At 42.9% G+C, this 13426-nt stretch overlaps 1 protein-coding gene across 1 annotated transcript in view; it reads right to left on the reverse strand.

The window, feature by feature from the left end:
* TMEM117 (transmembrane protein 117) overlaps positions 1-13426 on the reverse strand; it is a 336233-nt gene that overhangs the window by 119531 nt on the left and 203276 nt on the right. The window lies entirely within an intron of this gene.

The following is a 13426-nucleotide window of genomic DNA, read 5'->3' on the forward strand; positions in this document are numbered from 1 at the left end:
ACTAATTGTTTAAAATGACTATTTTATTTCCGTTTTTTCTGGTTTGACTTTTACCAAACCATTCATTATTCTTCATCAATTAAATCTACACATTTGCTGGAGCACTCCACCAGTTTTGAATAGATTCTTAACTGTATGCTTACCAAATCAATGGACAATGGTCGCTAAAATGTTACCGTACTATACATTCAGCTGACAATTTATAAAATGTTATTCTTATAAACTTAAAAGAAATTACAATTCTGATTCTATCTGACATTATCAACGAAAACTAATGGGTCCCCTCTTTATTCTGTTTGATGTGTTTCCATCTCCTTTATCAATGCCAATTAATAATCAAACTCAAGTGATGGCTGTGCAAAAAAAGAAATGAGCTCAGAATGATAAATCTCCTAGTTAGAAAATGAACACTGGTGGAAATCTTTGAAAAACACCTGCTGGGTGAGAGGAGTTGGACAATAACAAACAGCTCTGTCACTACATTTGATTTACAAAGCGGTGTTACAATAATCACACTACTTAGACAGTCAAACAAAGAGATTAATAGACATAATACTGCATTCAAACGACATCCTTGTATCCATCTCCGTAAGACTTCCTGAAGCTGCTTTTTACAATTATGATACTAAATATGCACATCTGGAAGTGCAAAAAATATGTGTTATTAATACATTATGCAACAATTTATATATTTAATTCTAGATAGAGGAATTTATGCTATGGGAATTGTTACTTGCATTATACTTTTTGCTTTTCTGATTTCATTGTGCTTAACATGATATTTTATTAAACAATTGGAATCTTCTTGTAGCATTTGAGAGGGTAATGAAATTGCTGTATTATTCATTGAACAAGATAAATATAGATAGATGCAAGAAATGGATGGAACTTTAGCAAGCACTGAACACTTCTGCTAAAAGCAAATACACTGCTGGACTATGGATATTTGCGTTGGTTTTTACCAACTCGCCTCAAATTCAACTATACATAGTTTCTGAAGCCGTATATTTGCAATTAGGCATATATCAACATTTACAGACATGCCAGACAGACACCTATTATATGCAGAAGAAACAAGCACTATTTGAACTCAGTGTAGTTAACCTACCACATCAGACACTTAGTTCCGCTCGTGCACAACAAAGTTTCCATTATTTTTGCGCACAAGCAGTAACAAGGATCATCTGTGAATCAGGAACTGTGGGGTAGATGGGCCACTATAGAACTTCCTGCTTTGCCTCATTACTGAGACAAAGCAGGAAGGTACACCGACAATATGTATTAGCATCTTTGTCCACTGGAGTTACAACTCCCTCCCCGGTTAAACACCCCTTGAGCACACAGCTCATCAGCTTATGGCTTCCTGGCCGGCACCACTGGGCATTCATGAGTTCTTGATACCCTTCCAAGATCTCTTGTGCAACCGAGAGCCAGCACCTGCCATGGCAGAAGAGACAGCGCTGTCCCTACTATGGAGCATAGGGCAACGACAACTGCAACTGTCGATATCAATACCTGCAAGTGCCAGAATGCTCAGCGCCGATGACCTCTTACGGTGCCAGATTAACAATGGGGTCGAGGGAGCTGCAGCTCAAGGCCTCTACATAAAAATAGGCCCATTATCATAACAGCATGATGATCACCTGCTAGGCTCCAGCTGGCCACATAATTAACCAGAAATCGTAAGTATTAAAATTGCATTCCTATTTCACACATTTATGCAATTTTTGTACTTTATATATTTTGGGGGGTTATAGTACAGTATATGGATTCTACAGGCCTACATGACAGTAGCCCCACCTCCTCCACTTGTTCTAATAGGTCCTTGAACATTTTCACCTTTAGGCCCATTAAGCCCTTCATCCGTCCCTGACCCTTCATACATTGCCCTGCATATTGGCATGCTACTGTTTATTTCACCTAGCAGCACCGGTATGAAGGAGAATGTAAGTGGTATTAGCAACATAACATGCGCTGTTACTGCATCTCCCCCATAACAGAGTAATACATCTACCCCCCGTGTACTCAGCCTTGAAGGGAGATAAATGAACAGCCAAGCACCTAGCTGCCATTAGCAAACCCAGTGTGTAACATTTATCTCTGTCCACTTTATCTCTTCTCTCCATCGGCCATATGTAATAGCCTCCAAATTCAGTGGCTGTGCAGGATTGCCGGACAAACTTTTGTTTAAAGGGGCAATCACTTACAAGGCATGGTTTTGCCATGTAAATGGCTGCCCTTTAAAAAACTCAGTTAGGCTGGCATCCCGCGTAGCTGCCGATCTCAAAGGCTATTACTTTTGGCTGCATATCTTAGTACAGGGGGGCCGATTCAGACCTGTTTGTTAAGCAGCATATATTAGCTGCCTAGTAAGCAGGTAAATGCCCCTCCCCCTCCTCCCCCACCGATGAATCCCTGCACTAGCCTGCGAGTGGATGTGCTCACATACATATCAGCTCGCACACGGCCACAAGGAGGAGAAATCATTCCATGGTCGCTCACCACTGAATGATTTTTTCACTGTTGGTAAGTAAAGTCAGCCCCACTGCGACTGACTTCATGTGAGCTGGCATGGGCACGTCTGCGTTCGCAAGGGTATGCCAAGCATTTTTATGGGGATGCTCATGAAACGCTGGATGTTCTCCTGCTCCCGAGGTTTACACATGCGCATATTCACACATGCGCAAACCCCAAACACGAGCCGAGGGAGCGAATACGGACCTGACCGAGCAGGGGTGAATCGCCCGCATACACTTCTATGTTCCTACATATATGCATCTTTGTATTGTAATAAAGGTTACACATTGATCACTTGGCAGAAGGGAACGTACATCATTTGCACTCACAGCACATGCAATCTGTAAATCTTTAGCTACCATTACTGAGTCAGTGCAATTACAGCTTGTCAGAGGTTTCCGCAGAAAATCATCCATATGACAGGTAATATAAATAACTGGAGTATAAAATTAGAATTATTTTGGTGACATATACATGAATTCCTCCATCCTGAAGCGGAGTAGAATCCCAAATTCCAGAAATACTACAGTGATAAAGATGTAAATGTAATCTATGCCATCATGATGATCACAGGTTTTATTACTTGGTGATATAGGACTTAATTAACCTATTCACAGCTGGTATTTGTGTGTGTGTGTGTGTGTGTGTGTGTGTGTATCTATACAAATATTAAAAATACATTAAAACATTTTCTGCACACACCAGAAAGTAATAAATTAAGCCTTTAATTATGGCTTTAAAAAAGCCTATGTTGTATGGTTAACGAGATAAGTAAATAGGACAGGTCTACTCTCCTGGAATAGCATAAAACACCAATTCCATAAAACTTGACTGTGTTATATTATAACTAGAACAAAACAAGGGAGGTATAGGCAGCGCTATAAGAAATCTAACAATTCAGAAATTGCCAGTTAATAACACATTTATTGTTAACATATTGCTCAGGGGCGGATCCAGGATAAAATGATGGGGGGGGGGCACCATGAGAGGAGAGGGTTTGGGAGGGGGGTGGTAGTGGTGTCAGTGTACATACTAAGAGATCGGTGAGAGAGTAGAGCAGTGTGAGGGTGGAAAATAGCCTCTGGCAATTAAAGTAAACAGGCCCACCATGGCGACAAAAGGAGGTGTGGCCACTCAACAGGGGGCGTGGCCTTCAGTGTAGTGTACCACACCATATACTACTTCTACACATTATGCAACAAAATTCTAGACCCAATTATACTTGCCCCTTACACATGATGCCAAATGGAATGAGCCAAAATTCACATAATGCCACATGGATTGAGCCAAAATTCACATGCCACACGGATTAAGCCAAAATTCACATAATAACACATGGATTGAGCCAAAGTTCACATAATAACACACGGATTGAGCCAGAATTCACATAATGCCACACAGATTAAGCCAAACTTCACAATATGCTTCATAAACAGGGACATTGTGCGCCAAAGGCGTGCATTAAACATTTACACCATAATGTCCATTACACGTTAACCCCTTCCTGACAGAGCCAGTTTTTGCCTTCCTGACAGAGCCCTTTTTTTCAAATCTGACATGTATCACTTAAGTGGGGATAACTTTTTTTTTGCTTTTACTTATCCCAGTGATTTTGAGATTGTTTTTTCGTGACACATTGTACTTGAAATTAGTGGTAAATTTTGGTCGATACAGTCTGTGTTTTTTTGTGAAAAATACCAAAATGTCGTAAAAAAATGGAAAATTTAGCAATTTGCAAAATGTTAAATTTTCTGCTTGTGAGACAAATAATCATACCACTCAAAATAGTTAATAACTAACATAGACCATATGTCTACTTTATGTTTCCATCATTATTTCAACTTCCTTTTAATTTTTTTGGACACTAGGAGGCTTACAATATGAATAGCAAATTCTCAAATTTTCAAGAAAATTTCAAACACTGATTTTTTTAGGGACCAGTTCAGTTCTGATGCGACTTTGAGGGACTTGTATGTGAGACACCCCCATAAATGATGCCATTTCAAAAACTGCACCCCTCACAGTATTCAAAACAGCATTTTGGAAGTTTGTTAACCCTTTAGGTGTTTCACAGGAATTAAAACAAAGTGTAGGTGAAATTTCAAAATTTCATTTTTTTTGCAGATTTGCAATTTTAATACATTTTTCTAAGGAACACAGTAGATTTTACTAGAGAAATGTGACTAAAAATTGATTCCCCCAATTCTTTTGTTTTCATAAATATCCTATATGTGGCCCTAGTGTGCACGTTGACCAAACCACAGGCTTCATAATAGAAGGAGCACCTACTTGATTTTGGAGCCTCCTTTTTATGAGATTATTTTTTAGGCACCATGTAGGTTTCTAGGCACTATAAGATGCTAAAATTTAGGAACCCCCCCACAAGTGACCCCATTTTGCAAACTACACCCCTCAGGGAATTCATCTAGGGGTATAGTGTACATTTCAAACCCCCAGGGGTTTCACCAATTGTGGTACAACTGGGCAGTGAAAATGAAAAATTAAATTTTTTACACAAAAATGCAGTTCTGGCTCAAAATTTTTCATTTTCACAAGGAATGAAGGAGACAAAGCACCCCAAAATCTGTGCCCCAATTTCTCCCGAGTACGGCAATGCCTCACATGTGACCAAAAAATACCATTTGGGTGCATGGCAGGACTCAGAAGGGAAGGAGTGATTTTTGGATTTTGCAGCTCAGATTCTGGTGGAATGTTGGTGGGTGCTATGTCGCATTAGCAAGACCCCCCAAGCACCAATACAGTGGAACCCCCCACAAGTGACCCCATTTTGCAAACTACACCCCTCAGGGAATTCATCTAGGGGTATAGTGTACATTTCAAACCCCCAGGGGTTTCACCAATTTTGATACAACTGGGCTGTGCAAATGAAAAATTAAATTTTTTACACAAAAATGCAGTTCTGGCTCAAAATTTTTCATTTTCACAAGGAATGAAGGAGAAAAAGCACCCCAAAATCTGTGCCCCAATTTCTCCCGAGTACGGCAATGTCTCACATGTGACCAAAAAATACCATTTGGGTGCATGGCAGGACTCAGAAGGGAAGGAGTGATTTTTGGATTTTGCAGCTCAGATTCTGGTGGAATGTTGGTGGGTGCTATGTCGCATTAGCAAGACCCCCCAAGCACCAATACAGTGGAACCCCCCCACAAGTGACCCCATTTTGCAAACTACACCCCTCAGGGAATTCATCTAGGGGTATAGTGTACATTTCAAACCCCCAGGGGTTTCACCAATTTTGATACAACTGGGCTGTGCAAATGAAAAATTACATTTTTTACACAAAAATGCAGTTCTGGCTCAAAATTTTTCATTTTCACAAGGAATGAAGGAGAAAAAGCACCCCAAAATCTGTGCCCCAATTTCTCCCGAGTACGGCAATGTCTCACATGTGACCAAAAAATACCATTTGGGTGCATGGCAGGACTCAGAAGGGAAGGAGTGATTTTTGGATTTTGCAGCTCAGATTCTGGTGGAATGTTGGTGGGTGCTATGTCGCATTAGCAAGACCCCCCAAGCACCAATACAGTGGAACCCCCCCACAAGTGACCCCATTTTGCAAACTACACCCCTCAGGGAATTCATCTAGGGGTATAGTGTACATTTCAAACCCCCAGGGGTTTCACCAATTTTGATACAACTGGGCTGTGCAAATGAAAAATTACATTTTTTTACACAAAAATGCAGTTCTGGCTCAAAATTTTTCATTTTCACAAGGAATGAAGGAGAAAAAGCACCCCAAAATCTGTGCCCCAATTTCTCCCGAGTACGGCAATGTCTCACATGTGACCAAAAAATACCATTTGGGTGCATGACAGGACTCAGAAGGGAAGGAGTGATTTTTGGATTTTGCAGCTCAGATTCTGGTGGAATGTTGGTGGGTGCAATGTCGCATTAGCAAGACCCCCCCAAGCACCAATACAGTGGAACCCCCCCACAAGTGACCCCATTTTGCAAACTACACCCCTCAGGGAATTCATCTAGGGGTATAGTGTACATTTCAAACCCCCAGGGGTTTCACCAATTTTGATACAACTGGGCTGTGCAAATGAAAAATTACATTTTTTTACGCAAAAATGCAGTTCTGGCTCAAAATTTTTCATTTTCACAAGGAATGAAGGAGAAAAAGCACCCCAAAATCTGTGCCCCAATTTCTCCCGAGTACGGCAATGTCTCACATGTGACCAAAAAATACCATTTGGGTGCATGGCAGGACTCAGAAGGGAAGGCGTGATTTTTGGATTTTGCAGCTCAGATTCTGGTGGAATGTTGGTGGGTGCTATGTCGCATTAGCAAGACCCCCCAAGCACCAATACAGTGGAACCCCCCCACAAGTGACCCCATTTTGCAAACTACACCCCTCAGGGAATTCATCTAGGGGTATAGTGTACATTTCAAACCCCCAGGGGTTTCACCAATTTTGATACAACTGGGCTGTGCAAATGAAAAATTAAATTTTTTTACACAAAAATGCAGTTCTGGCTCAAAATTTTTCATTTTCACAAGGAATGAAGGAGAAAAAGCACCCCAAAATCTGTGCCCCAATTTCTCCCGAGTACGGCAATGTCTCACATGTGACCAAAAAATACCATTTGGGTGCATGGCAGGACTCAGAAGGGAAGGAGTGATTTTTGGATTTTGCAGCTCAGATTCTGGTGGAATGTTGGTGGGTGCTATGTCGCATTAGCAAGACCCCCCAAGCACCAATACAGTGGAACCCCCCCACAAGTGACCCCATTTTGCAAACTACACCCCTCAGGGAATTCATCTAGGGGTATAGTGTACATTTCAAACCCCCAGGGGTTTCACCAATTTTGATACAACTGGGCTGTGCAAATGAAAAATTACATTTTTTACACAAAAATGCAGTTCTGGCTCAAAATTTTTCATTTTCACAAGGAATGAAGGAGAAAAAGCACCCCAAAATCTGTGCCCCAATTTCTCCCGAGTACGGCAATGTCTCACATGTGACCAAAAAATACCATTTGGGTGCATGGCAGGACTCAGAAGGGAAGGAGTGATTTTTGGATTTTGCAGCTCAGATTCTGGTGGAATGTTGGTGGGTGCTATGTCGCATTAGCAAGACCCCCCAAGCACCAATACAGTGGAACCCCCCCACAAGTGACCCCATTTTGCAAACTACACCCCTCAGGGAATTCATCTAGGGGTATAGTGTACATTTCAAACCCCCAGGGGTTTCACCAATTTTGATACAACTGGGCTGTGCAAATGAAAAATTACATTTTTTACACAAAAATGCAGTTCTGGCTCAAAATTTTTCATTTTCACAAGGAATGAAGGAGAAAAAGCACCCCAAAATCTGTGACCCAATTTCTCCCGAGTACGGCAATGTCTCACATGTGACCAAAAAATACCATTTGGGTGCATGGCAGGACTCAGAAGGGAAGGAGTGATTTTGGGATTTTGCAGCTCAGATTCTGGTGGAATGTTGGTGGGTGCTATGTCGCATTAGCAAGACCCCCCAAGCACCAATACAGTGGAACCCCCCCACAAGTGACCCCATTTTGCAAACTACACCCCTCAGGGAATTCATCTAGGGGTATATAGTGTACATTTCAAACCCCCAGGGGTTTCACCAATTTTGATACAACTGGGCAGTGAAAATGAAAAATTAAATTTTTTTACACAAAAATGCAGTTCTGGCTCAAAATTTTTCATTTTCAGAAGGTATGAAGGAGAAAAAGCACCCCAAAATCTGTGCCCCAATTTCTCCCGAGTACGGCAATGCCTCATGTGTGACCAAAAAGTGCCAGGACTCAGAAGGGAAGGAGTGATATTTGGATTTTGCAGCACAGATTCTGGTGGAATGTTGGTGGGTGCTATGTCGCATTAGCAAGACCCCCAAAACACCAATACAGTGGAACCCCCCCACAAGTGACCCCATTTTGCAAACTACACCCCTCAGGGAATTCATCTAGGGGTATAGTGTGCATTTCAAACCCCCAGGGGTTTCACCAATTTTGATACAACTTGGCAGTGAAAATGAAAAATTACATTTTTTTACACAAAAATGCAGTTCTGGCTCAAAATTTTTCATTTTCAGAAGGTATGAAGGAGAAAAATCACCCCAAAATCTGTGCCCCAATTTCTCCCGAGTATGGCAATGCCTCATATGTGACCAAAAAATACCAGTTGGGTGCATGGCAGGACTCAGAAGGGAAGGAGTGATTTTTGGATTTTGCAGCTCAGATTCTGGTGGAATGAATGGTGGGTGCTATGTGGCATTAGCAAGACCCCCGAAGCACGGTGAAATGATGAACCTAATAATCCATAGATGTGTGGTATATTTTAAAACACTCCTTTATACATAGGCCGGGATTGTCGGGGCAAGTTTCACAGTGGAAAATAGTTTCCTTTCTTATTCCCTTTTTATAGCAAACTTTGCACCTTTTTTGTGTCCTGCCCTTTCTTGCAGTGGAGGGGATTTCGTTAGGAAAATGCTGCCCTGGTACAATACGGGGGCCAGTACTAGAAGTACTGGGGCCCTCTGCCTGCTGGTTCCCAAATATTAGGCCCTTTATGACTTCCTCTTGAAAGTGCATAAATGTCCCCCTCTGGCTGGTAGAACGGAATAGCACGTAAGCGTTATACAGTGCCATCTGGATGATATACACGGCCAGCTTCTTGTACCAGATTTTTGTTTTCCGCAGGGCACTGTACGGCTTCAGTACCTGATCTGAAAGATCCACTCCGCCCATGTACCTATTGTAATCCAGGATACAATTAGGTTTTGAGGTGTGGGTACTGGTACCTCGTACAGGGACGGAGGTGGTACTGTCTCCATGAATTGTTGTCAGTATAAGGACATCCCTCTTGTCCTTATATTTGACCAACAACATATTTTCGGTGCATATTCCCCTGCTTTCACCCCTTCACATTACTTGGGCAATGTGCGTTTTTGGGAGGCCTCTTTGGTTCTTACGCACAGTACCGCAAGCTGCTGTACCTCTTGAACCAAGGGCCTTAAACAGGGGGATGCTGGTGTAAAAGTTATCCACATAGAGGTGATAACCTTTATCCAGGAAGGGGTGCACTAAATCCCAGACAATTTTTCCACTAACACCTACGAGGGAGGGGGGGCATTCTGGCGGTTCAATTCTTGAATCCTTCCCTTCATATACCCTAAACCTGTGGGTGTACCCTGAGGTGCTTTCACACAGCTTATACATTTTTATGCCATACCTTGCCCTCTTACTGGGAAGGTACTGGCGGAATTTAACCCTTCCTTTAAAATGTATAAGGGACTCGTCGATACAAATAAATTTTTCAGGGATGTACATCTCTTCAAATTTGGCACTGAAATGATCAATGACCGGCCTGACTTTGAATAGCCGGTCAAAGGTGGGATCATCTCTGGGTGGGCACTGTGCATTATCATTGTAATGCAAAAATTTAAGGATCATCTCAAAACGAGCCCGAGTCATGGCCATACGGTAAAATGGGGTGCTGTACAGAACATCTGTACTCCAATATTGCCTAATTTCTGGCTTTTTTACTATGCCCATATGAAACACCAGACCCCAAAACGTCATCATCTCTACTGCATCTACAGGGGTCCACCTAGCAAATGATGACGTGGGGTTTTGAGCAATGAACTGCTGGGCATATAAATTAGTTTGGTCCACCATTAAATTTATAAAATCATCAGAGAAAAATAATTTGAAAAAGTCAATTTCTCTGAGACCTGTGGAATCAAATTGGATTCCTGGCATGGCCAAAAACTCAGGAACCTGGGGCTCAAAATTGTCTGGTGGTGGGGTCCATACGAGATCAATTATTGGGGGGGGGGTCTCAGCTGCTCTACGGGGGCGTCTTTGAGGGGGTCCCTCATCACCAGAGGAGGAAGAGGAGCTTAAGACGAAGCCTTCAAATTCCCCGCTTGCATCACTGGCTGTGTCAGAGTCAGAGGCAAGCATGGCATATGCCTCCTCCGCTGAATACATTCTTCTGGATGACTGGGATGACATTTGGGATGACATTTGGGATGACATTTGGGATGCCATTTTTATTTTTGTGTTTCTGGTAGTGAAATGTTTCAACACGTGTATAGTGTAGGGGGGGGTACAAACTTTATTTCAACCCAGGGGGGTATGTAGTGTGTAGTGTGTATGTAGTGCAGAAAAAAAAATACTTTATACAGGAATTTGATCCCAATAAAAAAAAAAAAAAATTGAAGGGGTTAAAAAAAAAAAAAAAAAGGTCCTGCGCCAAAAATTGAGCACAGATGTTGGTCAGTAACGTCCGTCACTGAACAGCGCTCAAAGGCAACAGGAATTTGATCAAAAAAAATAAATAAAAATAGATCAACCCTGTGCCGAAAAAGCTGATCAGTGATGTACGTCACTAATCAGCGCACAGTGGCCACAGGACACCCACAAAATCACAGTGTGTGTAAAAAAAAAATTAAAAAAAGACCCCACAGCACCCTAAAAAAAAAAAAAGGTGATCACTGATGCGACACCGATTACCAGTGAGGGGCAGCAGGTGCACAACCTTTGGTGCAACTGACAGTGCAACTGGCAGCAACTGACAGGTATATATAAAAAAAAAAAAAACTCTGCACACCCAAAAATTTGCTGATCACCTCAGATATAGTGATCAGCACAAAAGGCGGGGGCAGCAGACACAAAATATAGCACTCTCTATCACTCTCTGTCACTATCTCTCTCTATCTCTCTATCTCTCACTATCTATCACTCTATGACACTGCAGCAGCAGCACTGACAGTAATATATATAAAAAATAACCCCTGCACCCCCAAAAACTTGCTGGGGGTGCACAAAAGGGGGACAGCAGACACAAAATATAGCACTCTCTGTCACTAACTCTCTCTATCTCTCTCTATGTCTCTATCTCTCACTATCTATCACTCTATGACACTGCAGCAGCAGCACTGACAGGTATTTATATAAAAATAAAACCCTGCGCCCCCAAAAAGTTGCTGATCAGTTAATTTATACTGATCAGCACAAAAGGGGGGGCAGCAGTCAGTTATATAAAAAATATATAGCACAATCTGTCACTATCTCTCTCTATCTCTCTCTATCTATAACTTTATAACACTGCAGCAGCACAAAATATAGCACTCTCTGTCACTAGCCCTCTCTATCTCTCTCTCTCTATCTCTCTATCTATACTCGATGACACTGCAGCAGCACAACACAGCACAGGAAGTCACAGCAAGAAGCAAGAAGTAGCAAGATCCAGGCAGTGATCAGGTAAGTATTTTGTAAGGTTCAGGTCAGTATACTGCGGCAGCTAGGCACGGTGACCGCACTGCACGCAATTCCAGACCGGAATGGCATCTGCAGTGCAGTCACCGTTAGCTTAAACCCCCCTCCATGGCTGTGATTGGTTCGTCGGTCCGACGAACCAATCACAGCCTTTGGGGGTGGGCGGGGTGAGGTGGGGTGACACCAGTGTCACCCTTACACCCCGCGGTGATTGGTGCTGTACTTTACAGCACCAATCACCTCCGATCCCTGTGTCACCGGCGAACGTTATTCGCCGGTGACACAGAAAACGCTGTAATTGGCTGTTCACACTGAACAGCCAATCACAGCGATCGCCGATGGGGGGGCGGCATCTGCTGTCAGGGACAGCAGACATCGTCCCTCTGTCACTGCGTCTCTAGACGCAGTGACAGTTTGAAGCCATGACGTATATATACGTCATGTGTCGGGAAGTACATCCCGGCCATGACGTATATATACGTCAAATGTCGGGAAGGGGTTAAGTTACACGTCATTATGTCCATTATGTATTATGCCAAACACCATAATGCCTATTAAAAATTATGCTACATAAGTGCTGCTTATCTACATGCTCATTGCCAAGGGTTCCATGCTCATTGCCAGAGGTTCCATGCTTGTTGCCATGTGGGATTACATGCTCATTGCCAAGGGGGAATACATGCTCACAGTAAATGGGGGACAGCCGCCGCCAGGCAGAAGTGACAGCCACTGACAGTGGCAAAGCCTTGCTGTATTCAGACCACTGCAGGTCCCGGCTATTTGAAATAATACCCCTTTCACACCATAAAATGCATTCCCTGGTTGGCCCCTTTTACACCAGCCTAGTCCCTGCATTTTCTGGTGTGAGGGGGAGAGAAAACCACCCCTCCCCCTTTAACCAGTTATCTCATTTAACCGGATATATCTTCGGAACCAACTGACCCATTTACATGAGACAAGTATCATATTGAAGAACTTTTGAGTAGGCTTTGAATGATTTTGGTCCCGTGAACCGTTTGGTTCCAGAGTTATCTGCCCTCAAAGAACATGAACAGCCATGAAATTACATTTCAAAAATAAAAAAATCGGTTTACCCGCAATATCTCTGGAACCGATTGACCGATATGGACAAGCCTGGTATCATATTGAAGGTCCAGCGATTTGGAATTGTATGAGATCAACCACAAGCTTCTGTGATGCCAGGGGGGAACTGGCAGCCATCAGAACCGGGTGAGGGTCAGAATTAACGGGTCCCATATTATCCTATGGGGAAAACGTTACCGCTTTTGCCAGGCGATATCTCGGGTTCCCGGAGGGCTAGAGACACGGGGCTGGGCTCTTTGAAAATCCCTGGCCCTCAGCTACAAAATTAAATGACATGGGGGGCACGTGTCCAGGTGCCCCCCCCCCCCCCCCGAATCCGCCAATGATATTGTCAATAGGAGTTTTTTTATGAATGGTGGATCCTCTTTTCAAATAGACAAAAGTGTGGCAGTTTATGGCAGTTGTGGATGGGGGATGGTTCCCAGCTCAGGTCCTTAGTCCTCACGATTCTTGCAGAACTGTATTTGTGGTGTGGGAGCCGCTGGAGTTAGTTTTTAGGGGACCTTGTGGGGATTCCTTAGAATTTGTAATTC

This window comes from Crinia signifera, chromosome 4 (genome assembly GCF_055691185.1).
Source record: "Crinia signifera chromosome 4, ASM5569118v1, whole genome shotgun sequence".
NCBI lineage: Eukaryota > Metazoa > Chordata > Amphibia > Anura > Myobatrachidae > Crinia > Crinia signifera.